Genomic DNA, 14,066 nt, shown 5'->3' with positions numbered 1-14,066 from the left:
TTTACGAACGAAAGCTTTTGTAGAAAACGAATGTCTGTTTATCAGCGAATGCAGTTCCAAGGGGCAGTGAAAACCAGCTACAGCTTTCCGTGCTGGCAGCTTTCCTGTGGGCACAATCGCTGGACGTTTCGAATTTGGCAACCGGGCTCTGCGAGAGAGAAATACACAGTGTTGTCCCTTTACGAACGAAAGCTTTTGTAGAAAACGAATGTCTGTCTATCAGCGAATGCAGTTCCAAGGGGCAGTGAAAACCAGCTACAGCTTTCCGTGCTGGCAGCTTTCCTGTGGGCGCAATCGCTGGACGTTTCGAATTTGGCAACCGGGCTCTGCGAGAGAGAAATACACAGACTTGCCCCTTTACCAACGAAAGCTTTTGTAGAAAGCGAATGTCTGTCTATCAGCGAATGCAGTTCCAAGGGGCAGTGAAAACCAGCTACAGCTTTCCGTGCTGGCAGCTTTCCTGTGGGCGCAATCGCTGGACGTTTCGAATTTGGCAACCGGGCTCTGCGAGAGAGAAATACACAGTGTTGCCCCTGTAGCAACGAAAACGTTTGTAGAAAGCGAATGTCTCTCTATCAGCGAATGCAGTTCCAAGGGGCAGTGAAAACCAGCTACAGCTTTCCGTGCTGGCAGCTTTCCTGTGGGCGCAATCGCTGGACGTTTCGAAATTGGCAACCGGGCTCTGCGAGAGAGAAATACACAGTGTTGCCCCTTACGAAGGCAAGGTTTTACAGAAAGCGAATGTCTATCTATCAGCGAATGCAGTTCCAAGGGGCAGTGAAAACCAGCTACAGCTTTCCGTGCTGGCAGCTTTCCTGTGGGCGCAATCGCTGGACGTTTCGAATTTGGCAACCGGGCTCTGCGAGAGAGAAATACACAGTCTTACCCCTTTACCAACAAAAGATTTTGTAGAAAGCGAATGTCTGTCTATCAGCGAATGCAGTTCCAAGGGGCAGTGAAAACCAGCTACAGCTTTCCGTGCTGGCAGCTTTCCTGTGGGCGCAATCGCTGGACGTTTCGAATTTGGCAACCGGGCTCTGCGAGAGAGAAATACACAGACTTGCCCCTTTACCAACGAAAGCTTTTGTAGAAAGCGAATGTCTGTCTATCAGCGAATGCAGTTCCAAGGGGCAGTGAAAACCAGCTACAGCTTTCCGTGCTGGCAGCTTTCCTGTGGGCGCAATCGCTGGACGTTTCGAATTTGGCAACCGGGCTCTGCGAGAGAGAAATACACAGACTTGCCCCTTTACCAACGAAAGCTTTTGTAGAAAGCGAATGTCTGTCTATCAGCGAATGCAGTTCCAAGCGGCAGTGAAAACCAGCTACAGATTTCCGTGCTGGCAGCTTTCCTGTGGGCGCAATCGCTGGACGTTTCGAATTTGGCAACCGGGCTCTGCGAGAGAGAAATACACAGACTTACCCCTTTACCAACGAAAGCTTTTGTAGAAAGCGAATGTCTGTCTATCAGCGAATGCAGTTCCAAGAGACAGTGAAAACCAGCTACAGCTTTCCGTGCTGGCAGCTTTCCTGTGGGCGCAATCGCTGGACGTTTCGAATTTGGCAACCGGGCTCTGCGAGAGAGAAATACACAGTGTTGTCCCTTTACGAACGAAAGCTTTTGTAGAAAACGAATGTCTGTTTATCAGCGAATGCAGTTCCAAGGGGCAGTGAAAACCAGCTACAGCTTTCCGTGCTGGCAGCTTTCCTGTGGGCACAATCGCTGGACGTTTCGAATTTGGCAACCGGGCTCTGCGAGAGAGAAATACACAGTGTTGTCCCTTTACGAACGAAAGCTTTTGTAGAAAACGAATGTCTGTCTATCAGCGAATGCAGTTCCAAGGGGCAGTGAAAACCAGCTACAGCTTTCCGTGCTGGCAGCTTTCCTGTGGGCGCAATCGCTGGACGTTTCGAATTTGGCAACCGGGCTCTGCGAGAGAGAAATACACAGACTTGCCCCTTTACCAACGAAAGCTTTTGTAGAAAGCGAATGTCTGTCTATCAGCGAATGCAGTTCCAAGGGGCAGTGAAAACCAGCTACAGCTTTCCGTGCTGGCAGCTTTCCTGTGGGCGCAATCGCTGGACGTTTCGAATTTGGCAAATGGGCTCTGCGAGAGAGAAATACACAGTGTTGCCCCTTTACGAAGGCAAGGTTTTGCAGAAAGCGAATGTCTGTCTAGCAGCGAATGCAGTTCCAAGGGGCAGTGAAAACCAGCTACAGCTTTCCGTGCTGGCAGCTTTCCTGTGGGCGCAATCGCTGGACGTTTCGAATTTGGCAACCGGGCTCTGCGAGAGAGAAATACACAGTGTTGCCCCTTTACCAACAAAAGCTTTTGTAGAAAGCGAATGTCTGTCTATCAGCGAATGCAGTTCCAAGGGGCAGTGAAAACCAGCTACAGCTTTCCGTGCTGGCAGCTTTCCTGTGGGCGCAATCGCTGGACGTTTCGAATTTGGCAACCGGGCTCTGCGAGAGAGAAATACACAGACTTGCCCCTTTACCAACGAAAGCTTTTGTAGAAAGCGAATGTCTGTCTATCAGCGAATGCAGTTCCAAGGGGCAGTGAAAACCAGCTACAGCTTTCCGTGCTGGCAGCTTTCCTGTGGGCGCAATCGCTGGACGTTTCGAATTTGGCAACCGGGCTCTGCGAGAGAGAAATACACAGACTTGCCCCTTTACCAACGAAAGCTTTTGTAGAAAGCGAATGTCTGTCTATCAGCGAATGCAGTTCCAAGGGGCAGTGAAAACCAGCTACAGCTTTCCGTGCTGGCAGCTTTCCTGTGGGCGCAATCGCTGGACGTTTCGAATTTGGCAACCGGGCTCTGCGAGAGAGAAATACACAGTGTTGCCCCTTTACCAACAAAAGCTTTTGTAGAAAGCGAATGTCTGTCTATCAGCGAATGCAGTTCCAAGGGGCAGTGAAAACCAGCTACAGCTTTCCGTGCTGGCAGCTTTCCTGTGGGCGCAATCGCTGGACGTTTCGAATTTGGCAACCGGGCTCTGCGAGAGAGAAATACACAGACTTGCCCCTTTACCAACGAAAGCTTTTGTAGAAAGCGAATGTCTGTCTATCAGCGAATGCAGTTCCAAGCGGCAGTGAAAACCAGCTACAGATTTCCGTGCTGGCAGCTTTCCTGTGGGCGCAATCGCTGGACGTTTCGAATTTGGCAACCGGGCTCTGCGAGAGAGAAATACACAGACTTACCCCTTTACCAACGAAAGCTTTTGTAGAAAGCGAATGTCTGTCTATCAGCGAATGCAGTTCCAAGAGACAGTGAAAACCAGCTACAGCTTTCCGTGCTGGCAGCTTTCCTGTGGGCGCAATCGCTGGACGTTTCGAATTTGGCAACCGGGCTCTGCGAGAGAGAAATACACAGTGTTGTCCCTTTACGAACGAAAGCTTTTGTAGAAAACGAATGTCTGTTTATCAGCGAATGCAGTTCCAAGGGGCAGTGAAAACCAGCTACAGCTTTCCGTGCTGGCAGCTTTCCTGTGGGCACAATCGCTGGACGTTTCGAATTTGGCAACCGGGCTCTGCGAGAGAGAAATACACAGTGTTGTCCCTTTACGAACGAAAGCTTTTGTAGAAAACGAATGTCTGTCTATCAGCGAATGCAGTTCCAAGGGGCAGTGAAAACCAGCTACAGCTTTCCGTGCTGGCAGCTTTCCTGTGGGCGCAATCGCTGGACGTTTCGAATTTGGCAACCGGGCTCTGCGAGAGAGAAATACACAGACTTGCCCCTTTACCAACGAAAGCTTTTGTAGAAAGCGAATGTCTGTCTATCAGCGAATGCAGTTCCAAGGGGCAGTGAAAACCAGCTACAGCTTTCCGTGCTGGCAGCTTTCCTGTGGGCGCAATCGCTGGACGTTTCGAATTTGGCAACCGGGCTCTGCGAGAGAGAAATACACAGTGTTGCCCCTGTAGCAACGAAAACGTTTGTAGAAAGCGAATGTCTCTCTATCAGCGAATGCAGTTCCAAGGGGCAGTGAAAACCAGCTACAGCTTTCCGTGCTGGCAGCTTTCCTGTGGGCGCAATCGCTGGACGTTTCGAAATTGGCAACCGGGCTCTGCGAGAGAGAAATACACAGTGTTGCCCCTTACGAAGGCAAGGTTTTACAGAAAGCGAATGTCTATCTATCAGCGAATGCAGTTCCAAGGGGCAGTGAAAACCAGCTACAGCTTTCCGTGCTGGCAGCTTTCCTGTGGGCGCAATCGCTGGACGTTTCGAATTTGGCAACCGGGCTCTGCGAGAGAGAAATACACAGTCTTACCCCTTTACCAACAAAAGATTTTGTAGAAAGCGAATGTCTGTCTATCAGCGAATGCAGTTCCAAGGGGCAGTGAAAACCAGCTACAGCTTTCCGTGCTGGCAGCTTTCCTGTGGGCGCAATCGCTGGACGTTTCGAATTTGGCAACCGGGCTCTGCGAGAGAGAAATACACAGACTTGCCCCTTTACCAACGAAAGCTTTTGTAGAAAGCGAATGTCTGTCTATCAGCGAATGCAGTTCCAAGGGGCAGTGAAAACCAGCTACAGCTTTCCGTGCTGGCAGCTTTCCTGTGGGCGCAATCGCTGGACGTTTCGAATTTGGCAACCGGGCTCTGCGAGAGAGAAATACACAGACTTGCCCCTTTACCAACGAAAGCTTTTGTAGAAAGCGAATGTCTGTCTATCAGCGAATGCAGTTCCAAGCGGCAGTGAAAACCAGCTACAGATTTCCGTGCTGGCAGCTTTCCTGTGGGCGCAATCGCTGGACGTTTCGAATTTGGCAACCGGGCTCTGCGAGAGAGAAATACACAGACTTACCCCTTTACCAACGAAAGCTTTTGTAGAAAGCGAATGTCTGTCTATCAGCGAATGCAGTTCCAAGAGACAGTGAAAACCAGCTACAGCTTTCCGTGCTGGCAGCTTTCCTGTGGGCGCAATCGCTGGACGTTTCGAATTTGGCAACCGGGCTCTGCGAGAGAGAAATACACAGTGTTGCCCCTTTACGAACGAAAGCTTTTGTAGAAAACGAATGTCTGTTTATCAGCGAATGCAGTTCCAAGGGGCAGTGAAAACCAGCTACAGCTTTCCGTGCTGGCAGCTTTCCTGTGGGCACAATCGCTGGACGTTTCGAATTTGGCAACCGGGCTCTGCGAGAGAGAAATACACAGTGTTGTCCCTTTACGAACGAAAGCTTTTGTAGAAAACGAATGTCTGTCTATCAGCGAATGCAGTTCCAAGGGGCAGTGAAAACCAGCTACAGCTTTCCGTGCTGGCAGCTTTCCTGTGGGCGCAATCGCTGGACGTTTCGAATTTGGCAACCGGGCTCTGCGAGAGAGAAATACACAGACTTGCCCCTTTACCAACGAAAGCTTTTGTAGAAAGCGAATGTCTGTCTATCAGCGAATGCAGTTCCAAGGGGCAGTGAAAACCAGCTACAGCTTTCCGTGCTGGCAGCTTTCCTGTGGGCGCAATCGCTGGACGTTTCGAATTTGGCAACCGGGCTCTGCGAGAGAGAAATACACAGTGTTGCCCCTGTAGCAACGAAAACGTTTGTAGAAAGCGAATGTCTCTCTATCAGCGAATGCAGTTCCAAGGGGCAGTGAAAACCAGCTACAGCTTTCCGTGCTGGCAGCTTTCCTGTGGGCGCAATCGCTGGACGTTTCGAAATTGGCAACCGGGCTCTGCGAGAGAGAAATACACAGTGTTGCCCCTTACGAAGGCAAGGTTTTACAGAAAGCGAATGTCTATCTATCAGCGAATGCAGTTCCAAGGGGCAGTGAAAACCAGCTACAGCTTTCCGTGCTGGCAGCTTTCCTGTGGGCGCAATCGCTGGACGTTTCGAATTTGGCAACCGGGCTCTGCGAGAGAGAAATACACAGTCTTACCCCTTACGAAGGCAAGGTTTTACAGAAAGCGAATGTCTATCTATCAGCGAATGCAGTTCCAAGGGGCAGTGAAAACCAGCTACAGCTTTCCGTGCTGGCAGCTTTCCTGTGGGCGCAATCGCTGGACGTTTCGAATTTGGCAACCGGGCTCTGCGAGAGAGAAATACACAGTCTTACCCCTTTACCAACAAAAGATTTTGTAGAAAGCGAATGTCTGTCTATCAGCGAATGCAGTTCCAAGGGGCAGTGAAAACCAGCTACAGCTTTCCGTGCTGGCAGCTTTCCTGTGGGCGCAATCGCTGGACGTTTCGAATTTGGCAACCGGGCTCTGCGAGAGAGAAATACACAGACTTGCCCCTTTACCAACGAAAGCTTTTGTAGAAAGCGAATGTCTGTCTATCAGCGAATGCAGTTCCAAGGGGCAGTGAAAACCAGCTACAGCTTTCCGTGCTGGCAGCTTTCCTGTGGGCGCAATCGCTGGACGTTTCGAATTTGGCAACCGGGCTCTGCGAGAGAGAAATACACAGACTTGCCCCTTTACCAACGAAAGCTTTTGTAGAAAGCGAATGTCTGTCTATCAGCGAATGCAGTTCCAAGCGGCAGTGAAAACCAGCTACAGATTTCCGTGCTGGCAGCTTTCCTGTGGGCGCAATCGCTGGACGTTTCGAATTTGGCAACCGGGCTCTGCGAGAGAGAAATACACAGTGTTGCCCCTGTAGCAACGAAAACGTTTGTAGAAAGCGAATGTCTCTCTATCAGCGAATGCAGTTCCAAGGGGCAGTGAAAACCAGCTACAGCTTTCCGTGCTGGCAGCTTTCCTGTGGGCGCAATCGCTGGACGTTTCGAAATTGGCAACCGGGCTCTGCGAGAGAGAAATACACAGTGTTGCCCCTTACGAAGGCAAGGTTTTACAGAAAGCGAATGTCTATCTATCAGCGAATGCAGTTCCAAGGGGCAGTGAAAACCAGCTACAGCTTTCCGTGCTGGCAGCTTTCCTGTGGGCGCAATCGCTGGACGTTTCGAATTTGGCAACCGGGCTCTGCGAGAGAGAAATACACAGTCTTACCCCTTTACCAACAAAAGATTTTGTAGAAAGCGAATGTCTGTCTATCAGCGAATGCAGTTCCAAGGGGCAGTGAAAACCAGCTACAGCTTTCCGTGCTGGCAGCTTTCCTGTGGGCGCAATCGCTGGACGTTTCGAATTTGGCAACCGGGCTCTGCGAGAGAGAAATACACAGACTTGCCCCTTTACCAACGAAAGCTTTTGTAGAAAGCGAATGTCTGTCTATCAGCGAATGCAGTTCCAAGGGGCAGTGAAAACCAGCTACAGCTTTCCGTGCTGGCAGCTTTCCTGTGGGCGCAATCGCTGGACGTTTCGAATTTGGCAAATGGGCTCTGCGAGAGAGAAATACACAGTGTTGCCCCTTTACGAAGGCAAGGTTTTGCAGAAAGCGAATGTCTGTCTAGCAGCGAATGCAGTTCCAAGGGGCAGTGAAAACCAGCTACAGCTTTCCGTGCTGGCAGCTTTCCTGTGGGCGCAATCGCTGGACGTTTCGAATTTGGCAACCGGGCTCTGCGAGAGAGAAATACACAGTGTTGCCCCTTTACCAACAAAAGCTTTTGTAGAAAGCGAATGTCTGTCTATCAGCGAATGCAGTTCCAAGGGGCAGTGAAAACCAGCTACAGCTTTCCGTGCTGGCAGCTTTCCTGTGGGCGCAATCGCTGGACGTTTCGAATTTGGCAACCGGGCTCTGCGAGAGAGAAATACACAGACTTGCCCCTTTACCAACGAAAGCTTTTGTAGAAAGCGAATGTCTGTCTATCAGCGAATGCAGTTCCAAGGGGCAGTGAAAACCAGCTACAGCTTTCCGTGCTGGCAGCTTTCCTGTGGGCGCAATCGCTGGACGTTTCGAATTTGGCAACCGGGCTCTGCGAGAGAGAAATACACAGTCTTACCCCTTTACCAACAAAAGATTTTGTAGAAAGCGAATGTCTGTCTATCAGCGAATGCAGTTCCAAGGGGCAGTGAAAACCAGCTACAGCTTTCCGTGCTGGCAGCTTTCCTGTGGGCGCAATCGCTGGACGTTTCGAATTTGGCAACCGGGCTCTGCGAGAGAGAAATACACAGACTTGCCCCTTTACCAACGAAAGCTTTTGTAGAAAGCGAATGTCTGTCTATCAGCGAATGCAGTTCCAAGGGGCAGTGAAAACCAGCTACAGCTTTCCGTGCTGGCAGCTTTCCTGTGGGCGCAATCGCTGGACGTTTCGAATTTGGCAAATGGGCTCTGCGAGAGAGAAATACACAGTGTTGCCCCTTTACGAAGGCAAGGTTTTGCAGAAAGCGAATGTCTGTCTAGCAGCGAATGCAGTTCCAAGGGGCAGTGAAAACCAGCTACAGCTTTCCGTGCTGGCAGCTTTCCTGTGGGCGCAATCGCTGGACGTTTCGAATTTGGCAACTGGGCTCTGCGAGAGAGAAATACACAGTGTTGCCCCTTTACCAACAAAAGCTTTTGTAGAAAGCGAATGTCTGTCTATCAGCGAATGCAGTTCCAAGGGGCAGTGAAAACCAGCTACAGCTTTCCGTGCTGGCAGCTTTCCTGTGGGCGCAATCGCTGGACGTTTCGAATTTGGCAACCGGGCTCTGCGAGAGAGAAATACACAGACTTGCCCCTTTACCAACGAAAGCTTTTGTAGAAAGCGAATGTCTGTCTATCAGCGAATGCAGTTCCAAGAGACAGTGAAAACCAGCTACAGCTTTCCGTGCTGGCAGCTTTCCTGTGGGCGCAATCGCTGGACGTTTCGAATTTGGCAACCGGGCTCTGCGAGAGAGAAATACACAGTGTTGTCCCTTTACGAACGAAAGCTTTTGTAGAAAACGAATGTCTGTTTATCAGCGAATGCAGTTCCAAGGGGCAGTGAAAACCAGCTACAGCTTTCCGTGCTGGCAGCTTTCCTGTGGGCACAATCGCTGGACGTTTCGAATTTGGCAACCGGGCTCTGCGAGAGAGAAATACACAGTGTTGTCCCTTTACGAACGAAAGCTTTTGTAGAAAACGAATGTCTGTCTATCAGCGAATGCAGTTCCAAGGGGCAGTGAAAACCAGCTACAGCTTTCCGTGCTGGCAGCTTTCCTGTGGGCGCAATCGCTGGACGTTTCGAATTTGGCAACCGGGCTCTGCGAGAGAGAAATACACAGACTTGCCCCTTTACCAACGAAAGCTTTTGTAGAAAGCGAATGTCTGTCTATCAGCGAATGCAGTTCCAAGGGGCAGTGAAAACCAGCTACAGCTTTCCGTGCTGGCAGCTTTCCTGTGGGCGCAATCGCTGGACGTTTCGAATTTGGCAACCGGGCTCTGCGAGAGAGAAATACACAGTGTTGCCCCTGTAGCAACGAAAACGTTTGTAGAAAGCGAATGTCTCTCTATCAGCGAATGCAGTTCCAAGGGGCAGTGAAAACCAGCTACAGCTTTCCGTGCTGGCAGCTTTCCTGTGGGCGCAATCGCTGGACGTTTCGAATTTGGCAACCGGGCTCTGCGAGAGAGAAATACACAGTGTTGCCCCTTACGAAGGCAAGGTTTTACAGAAAGCGAATGTCTATCTATCAGCGAATGCAGTTCCAAGGGGCAGTGAAAACCAGCTACAGCTTTCCGTGCTGGCAGCTTTCCTGTGGGCGCAATCGCTGGACGTTTCGAATTTGGCAACCGGGCTCTGCGAGAGAGAAATACACAGTCTTACCCCTTTACCAACAAAAGATTTTGTAGAAAGCGAATGTCTGTCTATCAGCGAATGCAGTTCCAAGGGGCAGTGAAAACCAGCTACAGCTTTCCGTGCTGGCAGCTTTCCTGTGGGCGCAATCGCTGGACGTTTCGAATTTGGCAACCGGGCTCTGCGAGAGAGAAATACACAGACTTGCCCCTTTACCAACGAAAGCTTTTGTAGAAAGCGAATGTCTGTCTATCAGCGAATGCAGTTCCAAGGGGCAGTGAAAACCAGCTACAGCTTTCCGTGCTGGCAGCTTTCCTGTGGGCGCAATCGCTGGACGTTTCGAATTTGGCAACCGGGCTCTGCGAGAGAGAAATACACAGACTTGCCCCTTTACCAACGAAAGCTTTTGTAGAAAGCGAATGTCTGTCTATCAGCGAATGCAGTTCCAAGCGGCAGTGAAAACCAGCTACAGATTTCCGTGCTGGCAGCTTTCCTGTGGGCGCAATCGCTGGACGTTTCGAATTTGGCAACCGGGCTCTGCGAGAGAGAAATACACAGACTTACCCCTTTACCAACGAAAGCTTTTGTAGAAAGCGAATGTCTGTCTATCAGCGAATGCAGTTCCAAGAGACAGTGAAAACCAGCTACAGCTTTCCGTGCTGGCAGCTTTCCTGTGGGCGCAATCGCTGGACGTTTCGAATTTGGCAACCGGGCTCTGCGAGAGAGAAATACACAGTGTTGTCCCTTTACGAACGAAAGCTTTTGTAGAAAACGAATGTCTGTTTATCAGCGAATGCAGTTCCAAGGGGCAGTGAAAACCAGCTACAGCTTTCCGTGCTGGCAGCTTTCCTGTGGGCACAATCGCTGGACGTTTCGAATTTGGCAACCGGGCTCTGCGAGAGAGAAATACACAGTGTTGTCCCTTTACGAACGAAAGCTTTTGTAGAAAACGAATGTCTGTCTATCAGCGAATGCAGTTCCAAGGGGCAGTGAAAACCAGCTACAGCTTTCCGTGCTGGCAGCTTTCCTGTGGGCGCAATCGCTGGACGTTTCGAATTTGGCAACCGGGCACTGCGAGAGAGAAATACACAGACTTGCCCCTTTACCAACGAAAGCTTTTGTAGAAAGCGAATGTCTGTCTCTCAGCGAATGCAGTTCCAAGGGGCAGTGAAAACCAGCTACAGCTTTCCATGCTGGCAGCTTTCCTGTGGGCGCAATCGCTGTGTATTTCTCTCTCGCAGAGCCCGGCAACACTGTGTATTTCTCTCTCGCAGAGCCCGGTTGCCAAATTCGAAACGTCCAGCGATTGCGCCCACAGGAAAGCTGCCAGCACGGAAAGCTGTAGCTGGTTTTCACTGCCCCTTGGAACTGCATTCGCTGATAGACAGACATTCGCTTTCTACAAAAGCTTTCGTTGCTACAGGGGCAACACTGTGTATTTCTCTCTCGCAGAGCCCGGTTGCCAAATTCGAAACGTCCAGCGATTGCGCCCACAGGAAAGCTGCCAGCACGGAAAGCTGTAGCTGGTTTTCACTGCCCCTTGGAACTGCATTCGCTGATAGACAGACATTCGCTTTCTACAAAAGCTTTCGTTGGTAAAGGGGCAACACTGTGTATTTCTCTCTCGCAGAGCCCGGTTGCCAAATTCGAAACGTCCAGCGATTGCGCCCACAGGAAAGCTGCCAGCACGGAAAGCTGTAGCTGGTTTTCACTGCCCCTTGGAACTGCATTCGCTGATAGACAGACATTCGCTTTCTACAAAAGCTTTCGTTGCTACAGGGGCAACACTGTGTATTTCTCTCTCGCAGAGCCCGGTTGCCAAATTCCAAACGTCCAGCGATTGCGCCCACAGGAAAGCTGCCAGCACGGAAAGCTGTAGCTGGTTTTCACTGTCTCTTGGAACTACATTCGCTGCTAGACAGACATTCGCTTTCTGCAAAACCTTGCCTTCGTAAAGGGGCAACACTGTGTATTTCTCTCTCGCAGAGCCCGGTTGCCAAATTCGAAACGTCCAGCGATTGCGCCCACAGGAAAGCTGCCAGCACGGAAAGCTGTAGCTGGTTTTCACTGTCTCTTGGAACTACATTCGCTGCTAGACAGACATTCGCTTTCTGCAAAACCTTGCCTTCGTAAAGGGGCAACACTGTGTATTTCTCTCTCGCAGAGCCCGGTTGGCAAATTCGAAACGTCCAGCGATTGCGCCCACAGGAAAGCTGCCAGTACGGAAAGCTCTACAAGCTTTACAAAGCTTTACGAAGGCAAGGTTTTGCAGAAAGCGAATGTCTGTCTATCAGCGAATGCAGTTCCAAGGGGCAGTGAAAACCAGCTACAGCTTTCCGTGCTGGCAGCTTTCCTGTGGGCGCAATCGCTGGACGTTTCGAATTTGGCAGCCGGGCTCTGCGAGAGAGAAATACACAGTGTTACCTCTTTACGAAGGCAAGGTTTTGCAGAAAGCAAATGTCTGTCTAGCAGCGAATGTAGTTCCAAGAGACAGTGAAAACCAGCTACAGCTTTCCGTGCTGGCAGCTTTCCTGTGGGCGCAATCGCTGGACGTTTCGAATTTGGCAACCGGGCTCTGCGAGAGAGAAATAGACAGTGTTACCTCTTTACGAAGGCAAGGTTTTGCAGAAAGCGAATGTCTATCTAGCAGCGAATGTAGTTCCAAGAGACAGTGAAAACAAGCTACAGCTTTCCGTGCTGGCAGCTTTCCTGTGGGTGCAATCGCTGGACGTTTCGAATTTGGCAACCGGGCTCTGCGAGAGAGAAATACACAGTGTTGCCCCTGTACCAACGAAAGCTTTTGTAGAAAGCGAATGTCTGTCTATCAGCAAATGCAGTTCCAAGGGGCAGTGAAAACCAGCTACAGCTTTCCGTGCTGGCAGCTTTCCTGTGGGCGCAATCGCTGGACGTTTCGTTTTTGGCAACCGGGCTCTGCGAGAGAGAAATACACAGTGTTGCCCCTGTACCAACGAAAGCTTTTGTAGAAAGCGAATGTCTGTCTATCAGCGAATGCAGTTCCAAGGGGCAGTGAAAACGAGCTACAGCTTTCCGTGCTGGCAGCTTTCCTGTGGGCGCAATCGCTGGACGTTTCGAATTTGGCAACCGGGCTCTGCGAGAGAGAAATACACAGTGTTGCCCCTGTAGCAACGAAAGCGTTTGTAGAAAGCGAATGTCTGTCTATCAGCGAATGCAGTTCCAAGGGGCAGTGAAAACCAGCTACAGCTTTCCGTGCTGGCAGCTTTCCTGTGGGCGCAATCGCTGGACGTTTCGAATTTGGCAACCGGGCTCTGCGAGAGAGAAATACACAGTGTTGCCCCTTTACCAACGAAAGCTTTTGTAGAAAGCGAATGTCTGTCTATCAGTGAATGCAGTTCCAAGGGGCAGTGAAAACCAGCTACAGCTTTCCGTGCTGGCAGCTTTCCTGTGGGCGCAATCGCTGGACGTTTCGAAATTGGCAACCGGGCTCTGCGAGAGAGAAATACACAGTGTTGCCCCTTTACCAACAAAAGCTTTTGTAGAAAGCGAATGTCTGTCTATCAGCGAATGCAGTTCCAAGGGGCAGTGAAAACCAGCTACAGCTTTCCGTGCTGGCAGCTTTCCTGTGGGCGCAATCGCTGGACGTTTCGAATTTGGCAACCGGGCTCTGCGAGAGAGAAATACACAGTGTTGCCCCTGTAGCAACGAAAGCGTTTGTAGAAAGCGAATGTTTGTCTATCAGCAAATGCAGTTCCAAGGGGCAGTGAAAACCAGCTACAGCTTTCCGTGCTGGCAGCTTTCCTGTGGGCGCAATCGCTGGACGTTTCGAATTTGGCAACCGGGCTCTGCGAGAGAGAAATACACAGTGTTGCCCCTTTACCAACGAAAGCTTTTGTAGAAAGCGAATGTCTGTCTATCAGCGAATGCAGTTCCAAGGGGCAGTGAAAACCAGCTACAGCTTTCCGTGCTGGCAGCTTTCCTGTGGGCGCAATCGCTGGACGTTTCGAATTTGGCAACCGGGCTCTGCGAGAGAGAAATACACAGTCTTGCCCCTGTACCAACAAAAGATTTTGTAGAAAGCGAATGTCTGTCTATCAGCGAATGCAGTTCCAAGGGGCAGTGAAAACCAGCTAGAGCTTTCCGTGCTGGCAGCTTTCCTGTGGGCGCAATCGCTGGACGTTTCGAATTTGGCAACCGGGCTCTGCGAGAGAGAAATACACAGTGTTGCCCCTTTACCAACGAAAGCTTTTGTAGAAAGCGAATGTCTGTCTATCAGCGAATGCAGTTCCAAGGGGCAGTGAAAACCAGCTACAGCTTTCCGTGCTGGCAGCTTTCCTGTGGGCGCAATCGCTGGACGTTTCGAATTTGGCAACCGGGCTCTGCGAGAGAGAAATACACAGTGTTGCCCCTTTACCAACGAAAGCTTTTGTAGAAAGCGAATGTCTGTCTATCAGCGAATGCAGTTCCAAGGGGCAGTGAAAACCAGCTACAGCTTTCCGTGCTGGCAGCTTTCCTGT

Source organism: Mycteria americana, chromosome 8 (assembly GCF_035582795.1).
Source record: "Mycteria americana isolate JAX WOST 10 ecotype Jacksonville Zoo and Gardens chromosome 8, USCA_MyAme_1.0, whole genome shotgun sequence".
Lineage (NCBI taxonomy): Eukaryota > Metazoa > Chordata > Aves > Ciconiiformes > Ciconiidae > Mycteria > Mycteria americana.
This window is presented reverse-complemented; position numbering follows the sequence as displayed.